General features: G+C 54.3%; 1 long non-coding RNA gene across 2 annotated transcripts in view; it reads right to left on the bottom strand.

Annotated features, from left to right (window-relative positions):
- Window positions 1–2,015: 2,015 nt before the first annotated feature.
- Window positions 2,016–18,221, bottom strand: part of LOC121013752 (uncharacterized) — a 44,412-nt gene continuing 28,206 nt past the window's right edge. The window contains exons 2-3 of one of the 2 annotated variants that reach the window (XR_005782900.1): window positions 11,842–11,950; window positions 2,016–2,477 (exon numbers count right to left, since the gene is read on the bottom strand). This is a non-coding gene — a long non-coding RNA (uncharacterized LOC121013752). Of the gene's footprint in view, window positions 2,478–11,475; window positions 11,493–11,841; window positions 11,951–18,221 lie in introns of those variants that run through there. The other variant, XR_005782901.1, reaches the window with a different exon arrangement.

Genomic DNA, 18,221 nt, shown 5'->3' with positions numbered 1-18,221 from the left:
CAACACAGGGGTTAGGGGCGCGGACCCCCCGCGCAGCTGAAAATCCACAAATAACCTTGGACTTCCCCCAAAACTTAACTACCAATAGCCTACTGTTGACCGGGAGCCTTAGCGGCCACCTAAAGAGTTGATCAACACACATTCTGTATGTTATGTGTGTTATATCCTACCTTCTACAATCCAGTGAGAGGGAGAAAAGACAATGTCGTTAAGAAAACCGTAAAGAAAAGAGAATCCATTTACAGGATTTCTCGAAAGCAAGTCTGCGTGTACGTGGACCCGTGCGGGTCCAACCGTGTTGCTCACGGGCCCTGGTGCAACCTCACCTTTGGGCCGTGTCTCTAGGTCGCCCTTGGGGACAGCAGCACTGCTGCGGTCACCTCAGAGTGGGAGACACGAGGTTCACGGGACGAGTGTATCCGGCAATCAGGACACACAGAGGTGGTTCCCGCCTGGATGCCACGGAGCCTCCACGTGCACAGATGGTGGGTACCCGCGTGGGGGGCAGCCCCCTCCGCCCACCGCCCCGAGCCTCGGCGGAAAGCACTCCCCGTCATGCAGAGCCCAGGGGTTTTTGATCAGAACTCGTGGGTCGCCAGGGCCCCCGAGCTCCTGGAGCTCCCCAGGTGGTGGTCAGACGGCCACGGGGATCAGCGGCCAGGCTCGCCCTCTGCCCGGGCCCCGCCCAGCTGCCCTTGGACTTTCTGTCCTGCTTCCTTATTTCAAGAACTGTGCAGCCTCACATCTCTGCCCACACGCAGACTGCAGCCTGAAATGGTTTTGGCTCCACTTTTCACTTGTTGTTACGGAGTCTTTGGGTTTTCTGGGGACGGTAAGCCTTTGGTCTCCTTAGCCCTAGATCTAGAAGTTGCAATTCCTCGTGACTCGGCACGCTTACTTCTCTGTCTTCTTCCCTTTTCCAGGGCATCTCTCAGGACTGCATTTCCAGGATTCAAGGGTCGCGTGTGGCCCAGCACAAGGGCCTCCAGTCACACCTGGGCCCCAGAGAACTCGGGCTCCCACCTCCTTCTTCGCCCCGGCTGCACGCGCCCTCCCCGGAGCCGCGTGTCCCTGCACACTCAGCCTGCACTAAATCCTCCGTCGGCTCGGCAACACTCTCATCTCCTTAAAGCAGACCCTTTGTCCTGCACTCCGGACGCCGACAAACATCAGCTAACTGATCCCACGGGGTCTCTGCACTTAGAGAACGTAAAATGAGCGTGTCCACACGGCCACCGACCCTCACTCCCCACCCCCCTCCGACCCCGCTGGGTCCGAGTTCTCCGGGGGCCGTCTCGCTGCTGACCTTGCGCCCTGACCGCTATTCTGCAGGCGATTTTGATGCTGCGGCCAAGGCTGCCGACCGTGGGGGTCTGCCGAGGGGGGGTCACAGTGCAATCGTGGCCCGACGCTCTTGCTGCTCTCTCCGGATCTCGCCTCACTCTGCCCCTCCTCCCCGGGGTGCACTTGTCTTCCGCGGGTCGCTGGCTCATCTCCCACTCTTTGCCTCCCGCCCTTAGTTACATGCCAGCACCGTATGCAGGACACCAAGCCTGGCACAAAGTAGGTCTTCGCTACGCAGTAGTGGATACAAAGTGGTTCACAGTTCAGATTTTAAAAGGCAGAGATAAACCAGTTTTTCCCTCCAAACAGCAGGCATGCAGGCAGTGAGGTTTATTTCTGTTGAAAGCCTCAGATTTTAAAAGGAAAAACGAAACCAAATGTTCCCCTCAACACACCAGGTATCCTCGCCAGTAAAGCTTATTTCTGTGAACAGCCGGGCACCCCACGCGTCTGAGCTGGTTGGAGGGATGTAGGTCACCGCTCGCAACGGAGGTGAAGGAGTTTAATGGGTTGGCTTAATCAAGAAATACAACCTTAACGAGCCACTAGCGGGAAGCGCTCTAAGAATCGCTCTCTGGGAAAACAGGAAACGGAACATTTTATGCTGCAGTTTTTCAGGAAAAGGAGCGTCATCTCCAAGCCTTGATTCCTAAAGGGGTCATGTTCCCGAAGCCCCCTCCTGTCAGGTTGTACCTCAGAGCATCCGTGTCGGACGGCACGGTGGGTGCTGGTAGCTGAGTTCTGGAGGGCTCCATGCACGTCACCTGTCACACAACAGGGATGGACAGTTGGCCTGTTGGAGGAAGCCAGCTGTGACCCGTCAACCCTGCGGTGAGGAGGAAACGGCCTGGAAGACAGAGGTGACCCAGGCAGGATTTGCAGACTTTCTAGGGGACATACTGACAAGGGCACCCGCCCCAGCTCGGCCCCTGCCCTCCTTCATCTGAGCAGGAAGTGTGACTGTAGCCTTAAACCTTTGTTTAGGGGCACCTGGGTGGCTCGGTCAATTGTGCCTGACTCTTGATCTCAGCTCAGGTCACAATCTGACGATTCACGGGATCGAGCCTGGAGTCGGGCTGACAGTGTGGAGCCTGCTTAGGATTCTCTCTCTCTCTCTCTCTCTCTCTCTCTCTCTGCACCACTCCCACTCTCTCTCTCTCTCAAAATAAAAAAATAAACTGAAATAAATAAATAAATAAAGCTTTGTTTAAACCAAACACACCAGGAAATAGGGGTTTAATCTCAAAATAGCCAAATGGTAGTTATTTGGAAATTACTCTTAAAATACATTTCCCTGTGGGGCGCCTGGGTGGCGCAGTCGGTTAAGCGTCCGACTTCAGCCAGGTCACGATCTCGCGGTCCGTGAGTTCGAGCCCCACGTCAGGCTCTGGGCTGATGGCTCCGGAGCCTGGAGCCTGTTTCCGATTCTGTGTCTCCCTCTCTCTGCCCCTCCCCCGTTCATGCTCTGTCTCTCTCTGTCCCAAAAATAAATAACGTTGAAACAAAATTAAAAAAAAAAATACATTTCCCTGTATTTTAAGTTTAACAAATTCACATTGTATTTGATCTGACCAATGTTTAGGGCATATTTTATGTATCTGTGTTGTGGCTTGAATGATGGTCCCCCAGAAGATATGCCCAGATTTTAACCCTTGCTCCCCATGTATGAATGTGACACATTTAGAAAAAGAATCTTTTCAGATATGATTAAGTTAAGGATCTCAAGAAGAGATTGTCCTGGATGAGACCGGCCCTAAATCTGGTGACTGGTGTCCTTATAAGAGATGCAAGAGAAGAGACAAGACACAGGACAGGAGCCATGAGAAAACAGGGGCAGAGGTGGGAGGGATGTGGCCACAGGCCAGGGACGCCCGGAGCCCCCAAGGCTGGAGGAAGCAGGAAGGACCCTCACCTGGAGCCTCTGGAGGGAGCACAGCGCTGCCCCCCTGGATCTCAGACTTCTGGCCTCAGAACTGCAAGAGGAAACATTTCTGTGGTTTTACACCTGTTCAGTGGGGTTTTGTTAAAAAATGAAAATGACCTGTAAGAAATTTTATGTGGGGGAAAGAGAGGAAGAAGTTGAAAGTTAAATGCCACAGAATTTTATGGCCTTTTTTTTTTTTTTTAATATAGTTTTTGTTTGTTTGTTTGTTTTCCAGGTCAGTTTTTCAAAAACCTGCACGGATGTTTTGTGAGAGGCTTTGAGGCATTTTTTCTCCAGGAATGGAGGCAGGGCTGTGCCCACCTGTGCACAGACTGGTAGCCTGGCGCTCGGCTGCCCATTCTGAGCACGCTGGGAGTTCACGTGGCTGCTGGGAGGTGTCTGCGCCCCTCTTTGTCCGCCCGTGGGGATTGCTCGGGGCTCCTGATGAATGTTGATATTCCTGCTAGGGACTGTGTCTCTCCCTTATTTGTTACTGAAAAGAGTTAATTCTGATCATTTTGTGTCCACCCAGGAAAGATGGAAACTATGCACGGGGCCAGCCGCTTTCCTCATTTTGGAGAGGAAAAGGTATTTCTATTCCACAGGATGTTCTCCGAGCGAATGGGGGAGTGGGGGGAGGGGGTGAGTGGGCTGTTCAGAATTTTCCCCAAGATTCTTCTTTTCCCCAAGGATAAGCACTATGTCTGTCCACGTGTGTCCAGGAGGGACTTCAACTTCAGACAAATAAATCGTGCGCTCATAACATGCAGGAGGGAGAGAGGATAAGCACACAAGACAAGAACCAGGTCTCCAGCTAGAGATCAAACCCGGATCTCGGATTCCTGACTGTGCAGCGGACCCTGGGCTTCCCTGGCGTGTGTGACAGCCTCCCTGATGCTCGCGGGCCCCGTGGTGGGAGCCAGGGTGGAGGAGGGACCCTCAGAAAGACGCTTCCCCTTGAGCTCCCCCTCTGCCTCTCCTTCCCCATCAACACACCTGGGCGGCCCATTTTCACAGAACGGAGACAACAGAGAAGGGTCTCGAGTGGGAGAGACCAAAAATGGCCGTCTTGCGCTCAGACTGCAAATTTTTATGCGGAAGAAGTTATTTCTTCACCATGAGGGAGAACTTTTACAGATACGGAAATTCACCTTGTTTTTCATTTTTTGTTTGATTTCTGTAGAAGGACTTTTCATGATGGCTGCTGCTTGATGAGAATGTGTCGGGGTTTTAGCACACGGAGTCCCTCGTGCTGGCTGGAGGAGAGGCCACCGACCTACAGACGCCCCAAAACCTTTGCTCAAAGCAATGGGCGCCCTCTCCTAGTCCAGGAGGAACAGTCTCCAGAGCTGTTCCTCCAGCCGACGCGACTCGTCCTGGCTGGTGCCTGACCTCCTCTGAGCCACGACGGACTTGGTGTGTGCCTGCATCCTGGCGACCCAAGGGGTGTGGGCCTGGCCTGCTGGTCAGCGTCCACCCGGCTGCAGCCCAGCCCACATGCATCACACAGCCCACGACGTAAAGGCCGGGCCCGGGGCTCGCCGCGGCCGGCTCAGGGTCTGTGGCACGTTCAGTTTGTCATTACTGAAGCTAATTCATCGACACAAGAAGAAACATACCAGGTTGTAAGTCAGCCGTAGACCTCACTCCTTTCCTATCAGGCCGGAAGGTCCCTGATGCCCACAATTCTTAGCTCGTTCATTTAGATCCACATGGCAATCCAATGTTCCCACCTCACTGACGAGGGACCTTCCCTCCACCCGGCTGGCTCACCCGCTATTGTACGTGCCTTTCATCACTTTATATAGGAAATAAAAGCGGGCCGCTTGGGTGGCTCAGTCGGCGAAGCTTCCGACCTCGGTTCAGGTCATGATCTCACGGTTTGTGAGTTCGAGCCCCGCGTCGGGCTCTCTGCTGTCAATGCAGGGCCTGCTTTGGATCTTCTGTCCCCTTCTCTCTTTACCCCTCCCCCCCCAAACAATGTAAAAAACGTTTGGAAAAAAAAAAAAAGAAAATATAAGGACTTATTTCTGTACAGCTTTGAGCCTTTTTTGGTGGGGGGGAGGGGCCCATTTCTGGTTGTAACTAACACCGCTATTTCTCGTGTGCCTGGTATTTCTGGCTGAAAGTCCCTTAGAGCCTGCAGGCTGGGGAGGAGGTGCCCAGCTGCACACTTTTCATGTGACGCTTGGACGCGTCCCTCGGGAGTTTCACTGTGCTCCTACTGGGGGGTGGGGGGGAGGAGGGGGGCACACAGCAGTAAAACTCACTGTGGATTTGGGAGCACAAGCGAGGCAGACACACTCACCAGGACAAAACCTCTGCAATCATCATTTTGTGTTCCTTACCCCGGACCAGACAGTGGGAAGTGCCATGGCGCAAGGTCCTCCTGTCGCTGGGCCACCAGGGGAGGGGCCGTCCTGGGGGAGGTCCATGTGGGGCCAGGGGGCTGGGCGGTGTCTCTGAAGGAGGCTGCGCAGTGTCTGTGTCCCCTCTGGCTCCTCTGAAGTGTGACCAAGTCCCTCCCTTTGCACGCGGGCTGGCCCTGGACAGGCCCTGACCCGGAGGGTGCAGAAGTGTGTCTGTCAAGACGCCCAGGGCTTCCCCTCCTCCCCCTGGAGCCCTGAGCACTGGATACAGAGCCACGTGTGGCCAGAGGCCCAGCCGGCTCTCAGGCTTCAGCCACCCAGGTGGGGCCAGGTTTCCAGTGCCAGGGGTCCCAGCCCCTGGACCGTCTGCCCATTGATGCCACGTGGAGCAGAAGTCCCCCGCTGAACCGTGCCCCCAGCTCCTGACCTACAGAGTTTTGCACAAATGAACAATGATTGCTATCTCTGGGTGGTTTGTCAGCCAGTGAAACGGCCTAATGACCCGATGTAGCTGGGGTCCCAGCAGCCTGGCAGTGAACGGTGTCGGGGGAATCCAAGCACAGACGGCGGGAGGTGAAGCACGACTGGCTGGGTCACCTGCTGCACGGGACAATGTTCGCTAACCAGGCCCATGCCCCAGCAGGGCCGTGAGGCTGTCACGGCAAAGAAGGCAGACAGGACTTGGCACCCTGGAGCCTCAGCGGCAGAGGCTGGCTTCTCAAACAGGCAGGGATGCTTGAACGAAGTGAGGACTGAGGTCAGAGACACTGGCACACAGGTTCAGCCTCACAGAGCGAGGGAAGGGGCCCACAGACCCCACGGAGGATCAGAATGGGTCTTAGCCTAGGAGCTGCATGCGGGTGGGAAAGGTCCGGACCCCGCAGACCGATGGGCTACCGGCTGGAGACAAACCCTCGTGTTTATGGGCAAATGAGGCCCCTAAGGGTGCCAAGGGCATTCAGTGGGGGAAAGAATTGCCTTTAACAAAAGAAGCTGTGTGTGCAATAAAAGTGGGATCTTCACCTAACGCCATACATGAAAATTAACTCAAAATGATTCATAGACCTGAACGTGAGCGCTGAGACCCTCAAACTCCAAGGTCTTTAGGGCCTCATCTCAGGCGATGGTTTCTTAGGTACGATGCCAAAAACACAAGCAGCAAGAGAAAAACAGGTGAACTAGGACCACATCAAAATTACCAGTTTTTGTGCTGCGAATGAGGTCATCGAACAAGTGAAGACACAGCCCAGAGACAGGGGGAAAATGTCAGCAAATCATACACCCGATGACAGACTTGATTCTAGAACAGACCACAAACTCCCACAACTCAACAGGAAAAAGACGAATAAACCCATTTAAAAATGGCCACAGGATTTGAATGCACATTTCTCCAGGGATGCAGCGGTCCCTCCTCTGCAGGGGACAAATTCCAAGACCCCCAGGGCACGGCCGAGACCCCAGACAGCACTCAACCCTGTATGCTCTGTCTTTCCTCTGCTCGGAAGTTGAATATATAAATTAGACGCACGCAGTAGGAGATTAACAACAATAACTAATAATAAAATAGTACAATTGTGACAATAAAGCACGAGAAAAACCACGTGACTATGAGCTGTCTCTCTGCCTCGAGATACCTTACTATACTATACTCACTCTTCTTCCCGTGAGGACGGGAGACGACGAAATGCCCACGTAAGATGATGGTCAGGGTGTGACGCAGGCATGCGGTGAAGCAGAAGGCTACGTTCGGCCTTTTCAAAGTTTTTAATGGAAGTAAAATTCATACGTAATATTAAATGAGTTTCTGCCGTACAGCACGATGATTCGCCGATCACATACACGAAGAAATGCTCACCACGCTAAGCGCGCCCCCGCCGTACCTTTCACGCCTACTGACTTTGTGGTGACCCTGTCAGAAGGAGGGTCACCAGCTTCAGGACCACATTTGACTTTGGGTGTCTGAAACCACGGCCGAGGGGGTCCACTGTATACATATAGCCAAAAGCTCAGGAAGAGATACCCAACATCGGTGATCACCAGGGAATGCAAAACCAAAACCGCAGTGAAAACTCGCTAGAAGGGATATAATAAACAAGACAGGAAAACAAACGTTGGCGAGGATGTGCGGAAATCGGAACCCTCCCACGCTGCTGGTAGACACGTAAACAGTGCCTGAGCCTGGGTTGGGGGTTTGGGGGGTGAATGGGGATTAAATGCTGATAGGCGTGGAGCTTTTTCTGGGGGAGGGGAAAAATATTCTAAATTTAGACTGTGGCGAGAATCTGCAACTCTATGAACATACTACTAAACGCTGAGTTATGTCCATTAAATGGATGAGTTGTGTGGGAAGGGCAGCCAAAGACGCCACCCCACACAGGCCACACCGGCAGACAGAGTGTTCTGAGCTGAAGGCCACGGAGAAGCAGCAGGCACAGGAGGAGCTCTCTGCCCTCCCCCCTTTGCCTAAAAGCAGGACATAAATCTGTACAGGCAGCCTGTGCCCCTCTATACGGGCAGGGAAGGGGGTGAGCCACAGCAGCCCCGAGACGCAGCAGAGGAACACGGGCTGCAGCTAGCTCCCCTCTCCTGTCGATTCCTCCACCCCACCCCGCCCCGCTGCTTCCCCCCACCCCACCCACCCCCCTGCACTTGCCCCCGACCACCCCCTGCCGCTTCCCCCCACCCCGACCCCTGCACTTGCCCCTACCCCACCCCATCCCACCTCCCTGCACTTGCCCCCGCCACGTGTCGCCGCCCCTAGAAACCCAATGTCCTTCCCGAGTCCTGTCACTTCTCCATGATTTACTGTTGTGCTGTGGACGCACTGTATGAGCGCTTTGCCTCTCTGCGTTCTCCATCTCTGGGGGCTCCCGGGCGTAGACTTCTGCTTGTCCCTCTCTGGTTCATCTGTGCTTTGTCGGTCTAACTCAGAGTCCCAGCCAGTGAACGTACAATGTGCAGAGGGAAGGCATTTTTCTCCCCTCAAAAGTGTGTGAACTAAACCTCAGCAAGGCGGCTGCAGAAACAGACAAGGCCCAGCCGGCTCCGGAGCCGGCAGAGATGCAGGGGGCTGAGCCATCAGGACCTCACCCTGCCTGGCTGTCCTGCCAGCCCGTCCAGGAGCCCATGGTGAGAAGAGCCAGCCCCCTGCAGGGCTGGTGCACAGCATGCAAGACTTCTAAAAAATGGTTTTCATATAGTCAAAGAAATAAAGGACCTAGATTGCAGTTTTTAATAACATGCTTTTTGTGCAGTATTTACTACACTTTCCAACAAATTGTCGGAGCAGTCAAGCGAGGGGGGGGGGTAACACATGTAGACAGTTACAGCCTTGCCTGGGGCTCTAGGATTTCACTAACTGTGTCGTGGAGAAAAACGTGTCCAAATTCAAATTGGAAAGGCCAGTGTGAACTCACAAAAATAGAGCAAATGTGTTTCCCCCGTGACAACAGTGGGCTCGACGACCACTGGGTGTTTCTGAGTCTCTTCTCCCCCCACAGAGGACCCAGGGCACGGGAGTCCACGTTTCCAGGCAGAGAAATCTCATGGGCAGCCTGGAAGACTGTTGTTCCGGGAGGTCAGACGTTTGCTGAGGGACAAGGCCTGGAGTATGGGGACTCCCCACAATGACACGGTGATGCTGGGTCTCTTCTGGGTCCTTCTCACGACAAGCCCAAGGAGGAGATCAACATGAGACAGATTACAGGAGGGAAAGGAATTCAATTTCGTAGGTAAATATGTATGCGCGGGAGCCCCACGAAGACAGAAGACTCGAACAAGTGACCAAGCAGGCGACTTTCATGCCTTTCAGACAGACGAACGGGGAATTTGTGAACAACTGACAGCGGTTTGGGCTGGGGTCCTAAACAACTGGAGGAGGAGAGGTCTGTTCACACAGCCTCCATCCCTCGATTTCCCACCAGCCTCCTGTGTGGGGAGGGTGCCTCTGGCGGAGGGAGATTCGTCTCCGTGGTCAGGAGGGTGGCGTGAGGGAGGCGGTCGGAGTGTCCTTCCTTCGTGGGCTGTTTCTCCAGCATCTTTAATTCAGAGTTATCAATATGAGGTCACGTATTCTGAATCCCACCAAGGACTAGAGGCTTCTCAAATGTAACGCGTGGAGGGGACCTCCCCCGAGGTTGCCCCTCTCTTGCCCTGTCCCTCGCCTCTCCTCCAGCCTTGAGGTTCATCCAGGAGTCAGACCAGAACCTTTCTGGCCTTGCCTCACAGGCACACCCCCATCCCCGACGTGCTGAGACTGAGCCCCATTCCTGTCCTCGTCCTTGTGGTGGCTGAGCCGGTTCTGTTCGCCCACTGCACCAGCAGCCCCGGCCGTGAGGACAAGCCCGGGGAGGCAGGGAGGCCCTCACGTGGCACCAACACAGGGACAGTCCACGCCGCAGGGTCTGGGGAGGCTGCATGAACGCGGGAAGCGGATCAGACAATGCATAGCTCACTTAACAAGCAGTGCACAAACTGAAAACAACGCAGGACCACACAGACCACCCTGGATAAAGCTTGAAAACAGAATGCGGACCAAGCAAAGCTGCTGACTTTGTGCCTTCTATGATACCATTCATGTAAAATTTAGAAAAAAAACACAGTGGATTGTATGCATTAAAATAAGTCTTTTGTTGGGGCGCCTGGGTGGCTCAGTCGGTTAAGCGTCGACTTCGGCTGAGGTCGTGATCTCACGGTTTTTGAGTTCAAGCCCCGCGTCGGGCTCTGTGCTGACAGTCAGAGCCTGGAGCCTCCTTGGGATTCTGTGTGTCCCTCTCTCTCTGCCCCTGCCCTGCTCATGCTTGCTCTCTCTCTCAAAAATAAATAAATAAATAAATAAATAAATAAATAACAAAACAAAATAAAGAAATAACAAGATTTGCCAGGACAGTTTGGCAGTTGAGGACGCCTGAGAGCACGTTGTCCTGTCACAGTGGTTTGGAATGAAGACAGTGTGGCTTTGGTGCCGCTGGACACAGCCTGACCGGTGGGAATTTTCACGTGACAAAGGTCAAGGTCCAGAAACGGAGAGAAAGAATAGTGTTGAGACATCTTCTCAGTTCAAGAATCACACGTTCTCAAAAATTTTGGTATTGATTTAGCATCTATGGGTAAAAAAGTTAAATTATATAAGTCCTAGAAGAAACCAAGTGAGACTATTTTTATTATCCTCGGGTGGGGAAGTACCGATGTAGACTGCGTGTGTCCCCCCCAAACTCATACACTGAAACCCAACTCACAGTGTGATGACATTCGGAGGTGGGGCCTTCGGGAAGTGGTCATGAGGAAGGACCCCAGGAATGGGATTAGTGCCCTTACAAAAGGGACCCCGGAGAGCCCCCCGCCCCATCAGCCACGTGTGAGGGCACATCGAGAAGACAGCCCCCTAGGAAGCAGGAGTGGGCTCTCTCCAGACACCCGATGTGCTGGCGCCTTGGTCCTGGACTTCCAGCCCCCACGGACGTGAGGAAAAAGTCTGCTGTTTATAAGCCCCCCACCCCCCACATTGGTGGCATTTTGTTATAGCGGCTTGAGTGGACTAAGACAAACTGCTTATAATCAGGATATGAAATAATAGAAGCTGCAAAGAAAATAAAAGCATGGGGGCATCTGGCTGGCTCAGTCAGTGGAGTGTGTGACTCTTGATCTCGGGGTTGTAGGTTCAAGCCCCACGACGGGGATATAGATTGCTTAAAAATAAAAATAAAATCTTTAGGGGTGCCTGGATGGCTCAGTTGGTTAAGCGTTTGACTCTTGATTTCGGCTCAGGTCATGATCTCACGGTTTGTGAGTTCAAGCCCCACGCTGGGTTTTGCACTGACAACATGGAGCCTGCTTGGGTCTCTCTCTCTCTCTCTCTGCCCCTACCCTGCTTGTGTTCTCTTTCAAAATAAATAAACATTAAAAAAAATTTTTAAGTGGATGTGTACTATATGACAGCAATGACATCTCTCAAAAAGAAGCACTCAGGTGTAAGTGGACGTTTCATCATAGTAAAAACTGGAAGCACCTAAGTGTCCGTCAGACGGGGATTTAAATTAACTATGGCCCCTTAGCACTGTAGAAAACCATGTTAGCGGCTAAAAAGAACGGCAGACCGATGACTCATGTCTTTAGTGGTGCCTGTGCCCTCTTCACCCCAGGCTCCCTGCCCACACACCCCAACGTGATGCGTGCTGGTGGGCCGGTGGGCCCCTGTGTTCTTACTCAAAGTTCACTGGAAAGATCCCTGCGGGGACATGACTTCCGTCCGAAGCAACAGTGCAAAATGCCACCAGCCACTGAGCCTTCCCGTGACAAACTTCCACAGGCCACCCTGCGCGAAAAAAAGAACCTACGGTTTACAAGAGAAATACTTCTATAAAGACTGGGTGGAGGTGGGGTGTGGAAATGATTTGGGGAACCACACAGATGTTCGGAAGTCTCTCACGTACTTGGAGAGACTGAGATTCTTCACCACAAAATTAAACCCGGTGAGATGGGGACTTGGTGTTCAGTGGGGACAGAGTTTCAGTTCTGAGAGATTTAAGTGTTCTGTGGGCAGATGGCGGGGGTGGCCGCACAGCCGTGTGGACGCACTTAGCGTCTGCACCACAGGCTTGAAAATGGTTACGACGGTTAAGTATTATGCTACCTGCATTTTACTGCAAGTAAAAAACTACGACATTATGAGAGGGGCGCCTGGGTGGCTCAGTCGGTCAAGCGTCCAACTGCGGCTCAGGTCATGATCTCCCGGTTCGTGGGTTCGAGCCCCACGTCGGGCTCTGTGCTGCCAGCTCAGGGCCTGGAGCCTGCTTTGGATTCTGTGTCTCCTTCTCTCTCTGCCCCTCCCCTGCTTGCACTCTGCCTCTCTCTCAAAAATAAATAAACATTAAAAAAAAAATACGTAACATTAAAAAAAAGCATTATGAGAGATGAAAACCTAAAGACAGAGAACGGGCCTGTGACAGTTCCTGGGGGCTGGTCTTGCTGCTGGTGGCAGCTCAGGAGGAGAAGTGGAAATTGCTCAGTTTCCAGTCTGGGGAGGCGGGAAAGGGGCACACACCCCGGCGGGTGTCTGCGCAGACCAACAGCTGTCCTGGGACCGGCCGCTGGCCGCACCCCCCTTTCACATAAGTCCTTGTGATCTGAGCCACTCTTGTTGGGGCTTATACGCGCCAAACGCAGCCCCCGACGGTGCATTCATTCCTGGTGCCGGAGGCCAGAACTCGGGTGCCGGGCAGCTCCTGGCAGAGAGCTCTGCGGAGCAGCCTTAGGGGTGATGGAGCACAGCACCACCGGGGGCCTTGCCATCCTGAAGACTTAACAAAGGAAAACAGAAGGCTCCTCCCGAGAGGAGGTGCGCCCCAGGGACCCCTTCATCAGGGTCCGCCAAGGGGAAGGTGTGTGGGTGACGCCCCAGCACAAGAGGCAGTAAGACCGAGCCCCCCGTGTGGCTCCCTGTTTTTCGGCCCCTTGGGAAGTCAGCTTGGGGGCACGAGAGCCGGGGAGCAGGTGCCGGACCCCCCCAGCTCCCTCTGGCCGGAGGCAGGCTGCCTCAGCTGTCCCAAGAGGTGAGGACCACGCGCCCCTCGGGGTGAAGGGCAGAGGAAGGTGTGCCTTTGCTCTTGGTGGTGGACAGGGTCACTTATTCCATGGACACAGGAGACAAAAGAATCCTTAGCCGTCCCCACTGAAAGGAGTGTGAAAGCTACAGACCCCCCGGTCGTGGGGAACAGAACGACAATTCGAGCAGCCAACCTTCCTCTTTCCTTTCCGCGATCAGAAACTTGAGGCTGGAAAGCTAATGTTTATCACTAATTTAGAGACTCATCTGTGAACTTACATGGATGCTCAGCAGTGTAGAGGGGGAAGAATGATTCTCCTTTACCCTCTGAGCTCCTGGCTGAGACCCGCCCCTGCAACTAAAGACAGATAAAAACAAGTTTATTCATACGTGAACCTCACGTACACGTGGGAGGGACCCAGCTCCCCGGATGGCCCGTGCCGCCTTGTAAAATACCATCAAGGAAGACGCTGGGCGGGGAGGCCAGGATCCAGCACAGCCGGCAAACAGGGCTTGAAGTCGGTGCCTTCCCCACCACTGAGACTCTGCTGTGGTTTGGATTCGTCCTCTTCCTGGTACAGAGAGGGAGCCGGACAGTGGCAATTTCCTTTACAAAAGGCAACTGTCCCCTACAAAGGGGACTCCCAGATCCTCTCTCTGCTGTTTCTCAAAATCGTCCTCGTGCCAAAGAGGCATCTTTTGGGATGACATATTCTGCTACCCTTCAGCAAGCTCTAATATCTAGAATAATCCTGGTAGTTTCCCCCAAATAACTATACATTCACTATCACCTATTGTCTGTGTTAAATAACAAAAATTGAGCTGAGTGTTTAAAAGATCAAATTGGCTTTACGAAAATTTGTGGATCCACAGCACCCCACCCAGCAAGTGGAGGGGAGCTCTGTGGGACCGCAGAAGAGAAAACATTTTTAACAAGGCAGAGAGGGAGTGGAAGAAAGGAAATTATTAGGAAAGAATGCATTGTTTGGGGCAGGGCCGCCCTTCTGGGGGAGCAGAAGGGGTCTATCAGGGGGACCGCCTAGTGCTGACCAGGAAACCGTGTCCATTGGTTGAAGGTCACATTTCTGGGGTTGGAAACTGCAGCCAGGTTAGATAAGTTCTGGCGTACTGACGCGAGGACCCTGACATAAGTGACTCCGTTCTGGGCCTGCGGTTTTCTTTTAACAAGTGTATTTTGTTTTGTCGGGTTTTTAACCGATCTGGTATTTATAGTTCGGTTTCCTCAGTGAATAAAGGCTGTGGTTTTAAGGTCACTGACACCTCCCTGCCCCCCCACCCCATACACCAGCTTGTCCCTTCTCTCTTAATTTTCCTTGACAGCTGGGCCCCTGCTTCTTCTTTTTTTTATTTTAAAAACCATTTTTAAGTTTATTTATTTATTTTAAGACAGAGAGAGAGAGAGACAGAGGGAGAGAATCCCAAGCAGGCTCCGCACTGTCAGCGCAGAGCCCGATGCGGGACTCAGGACTCACAAAAGGTGAGCTCATGACCAGAGCTAAAGCTGAAAGTCAGACACTTAACCCACTGAGCTACCCAGGCGCCCCTGGGCCCGTGCTTCTAAGCTCCAGGCCAAGGAGAAATCACACTCCAGAAAGATGATCTAAAATGTTAGTTTATGATCTTACACGTTTTCTATTTGGTTTGACAGAGACCTTTTGTTTTTTTAAAAAAAAATTTGTTTCAACGTTTTTTATTTATTTTTGGGACAGAGAGAGACAGAGCATGAACGGGGGAGGGGCAGAGCGAGAGGGAGACACAGAATCGGAAACAGGCTCCAGGCTCTGAGCCATCAGCCCAGAGCCTGACGCGGGGCTCGAACTCCCGGACCGCGAGATCGTGACCTGGCTGAAGTCGGACGCTTAACCGACTGCGCCACCCAGGCGCCCCTGACAGAGACCTTTTGAAGCCATAATGTAAACGGTGCTGGCTTCTCCAGCTAGACCCCGGGACCTGCCCTCTGCGGCTCACCTGCTGTCCCCACCCATCTGCATCCCACATTTTTCCTCAAACTTTTCTGTCCAGCTGATCTCTTACCTCAGAGGACCCGCCGGGCACAGCAAGGAAACTGAACGCCACCCCGCCCCCGGCCAAGCACTAGCCCCTACCCAGACCAGAGTGAGCTGTGAGAGGGATCCCCACCTGGCACCTGCACAGAAGGACCGTACAGTGACCCACAGAGTGACCGACAGTTCCCTTTACCTCATCATAACCCTAAATTCTCCCCCCCTCCCTCAGGGAAAAGCACAAGCCTCATTTACAGGTACAGTCGTGTTTCCTTAAGAACCACATGAACTCATGCTGGCCTTTGGACGAGGCTTCCCTACCTAAATATTCGTCCTAATCCTAAACAAAGGGGACCCATCCACCCTTGCTCCCGGACTTATTCTCCACGAGCTCCTTATTTGCTGCAAATAAAGTTTCCTTGTGCGAAGGCTCACCTGCTGTAGGTCCATCTGTGACTCACCAAGGAGTGAACTCAACGCTGGCTGGGTTACACTGGATTATATTAACACATCGATTCCCTTTTCCTATATAAATCTTACTTGATATCCAAAAGAGTCTAACTGTAGAGATCACACGTTGCCTGCAAAGGGGCCCCGGGAATGATGCTCTGAACCGTCCAGGGGATCCAGTTCCTGCTCTGGCCCGCAAGCTGTCTCTGTACTTTGTGGGGGTGAAAACGAAGTCCAGTGTGGGCTTCAGCAGCACCAGAAGAGCCCGTCTGCTTAACTGACGTATCTCCTTAGCGGGATGACAGTTCTCATGGTGAATCGTACAAGTGGCAGCGACATTCTTACCCGGTTTGTGTTTGTTCATCAATCAATCTAGCTCTGATTTCCTCCTTCCTGTCTGTTTGCAGAAGGTTTTGTTAAAAAATAAAGGGGAAGCAGATGAGCACAAATCCAGTCTTAACCAAGCAAGTAGGCCGAGGTGGAGGAGCCCCGGGGCGAGCTGCAGGGAACCAGCGCCTGTGCCCATGTCCCCACGACACCAGGGGCCGAAGGACAGACACGCGTTCCCACCCAGCTCTGAGAAAGAAGCGAATTCTTCCCTGCCTGCCACTGCCGTCTCCTAAGCGCCGCTTGGCCTGCACCAAAGAAGGAAGGAATTTGGGGGTGAAGCCCCCTTCCTGCCAAGCACAGACTGGTCACTCCTAGGAACGAAACGAGAAGAAACAAGCGACTTCGGTTTCCTTCTGCAACAAGCCAAAAGTGTCACCTGATCAAACGGTGAGGAGCTGTTTATTCCAGGCCGTGGGGCAGGGGGTAGGGCCCAGCTGCGGTGCTGCAGGGATGCGGGGGTGTGGGACACGCGGGGGACGGAGGGTGCGTGGGTGGAAAACCACCCACAGGCGCCAGCCAGGTGGGGGGTTCTGGCGAAACCCGCCCGATGGGATGCTTGCTGCAGGCGGGAGCGTGGTCTGACGTCGGGGGTGGGGTGAGGGGTCCGCTATCCACGGGGCGGGAATCCGGGCTAAACCGACTCAGCAGGATTCTTTGCCGAGCTCGTCTTCAGGGGCCGAGCAAGGAGCCTGTCTGAAGGTCGGGCACAAGAGTCCCGGTGAAGCAGCAGATTTAAATCCGCAGACACCGCGTGCGCGCGTGCTTAATTTCGGAAGCGGAGGAGGCGGAGACCCGCGTATTCCCTCCCTCGTGGTCCGGAGACGGGGGACAGCGAGGGCTTGCTGCCCCGGTTGTCCGGGAGTGCCCCCAAAACCTGTTCCGGGGACGAACCAGCCCGACAGATGCAAAAATCGAGACGGGAGTGGGGGCGGGGGGACGCACACACTGGTTCTCGGTTCCACCTGCAGGACCCGCGCAGCGTCCCCACGAGGTCCGGCCCCGAGCGCCGTCCCCACGCGCCGTCCCCACCGGGTCCCGCCCCGCGGCCTGAGCTCGGGGATCCGCCCCCGGTCCCCACCGGATCCCGCCCCCGGTCCCCACCGAGTCCCGCCCCGCGGCCTGAGCTCAGGGACCCCTCTTTTGTCCTCCAACATTTACGGAGCACCCAGTCCGAGCCGGGTCTGGAGTCTCCACTGGCGGGAGCCCGTGCCTGAGAGGAGGACAGGGCCCTGGAAGGGCCGGTGGGGGAAGGGAGGGAGGCGGAAACCTCAGGCTTCCCTCCCTCTTTGACCCCCTCCTCCTCCCTAACCACGGGGTAAAGCCTCCTGCTGCGGTGTTTAACCCGGTCGGTTCCCCGCGCCCGGACCCCTGCCGACGCCCCAGGCTTAGCAACAGGAGTTTGGTTCGGTGACTCAATAAACGTTTCCTGCTCTCAGGATGTGCGAGGAGGCCCCCCTTGGTGGCACCACGAGCTTCCGCCCTTCCCGCCGCCGGCCGTGCGGCCTGCTCTTCCGTATCCTGGGCCCCCACCCGGCCCCCCGGACACTGATGAGCGTGCCCGGCCCCACTGTGAGCAGATCGTTAGCTCCACGGGGCAGGAAAGCCGCTTCCGCGCTCCCTGGGGGGCTCTCCCGCTGGGCAGACACTCGAAGGGGCGGCCACCGCGGGGCTCGTGTGGCGTCCGGCCAACAGCCCACCTGTGGGGAGGGGACGGGGCTCAGGAACAGGTGTCCTGGCCCCCGCGGCGGCGGTTTTAGCAGCTTTGTTATGTAGAATCTTCCCCGGACGTCCCGGGAGACACCTTCGCAAATGCTGATTTACCTTCAGCTTTGACGCAAGCGGGCGAGCGGTGGGGAGGGGGGAGGGCGGAGAGCTTGCTTTGGCCTCTGCTGTTTCTCACTTGTCTTCAGCTCAAAATAATCCTTATGCCAAAGTGGCTTATTTGTGGGTGGAGTGTTTTGGTTCCCTACAGCCCTTAATAGCCTCAATTAAAAAAAAATTTTTTTTTAATGTTTATTTTTGAGAGAGACAGAGACAGGATCAGAGTGGGTTAGGGGCAGAGAGAGAGAGGGAGACACAGAATCCGAAGCAGGCTCCAGGCTCTGAGCTGTCAGCACAGAGCGCGGGGCTCGAACTCAGGAGCTGTGAGATCATGACCTGAGCCGAAGTCGGATGCT

The sequence above is a fragment of the Herpailurus yagouaroundi genome, unplaced genomic scaffold (genome assembly GCF_014898765.1).
Source record: "Herpailurus yagouaroundi ecotype Mexico unplaced genomic scaffold, PumYag 199, whole genome shotgun sequence".
Taxonomy (NCBI): domain Eukaryota; kingdom Metazoa; phylum Chordata; class Mammalia; order Carnivora; family Felidae; genus Herpailurus; species Herpailurus yagouaroundi.
The sequence above is the reverse complement of the archived record's forward strand: the minus strand, read 5'-3'. Positions and strand labels throughout refer to the sequence as shown.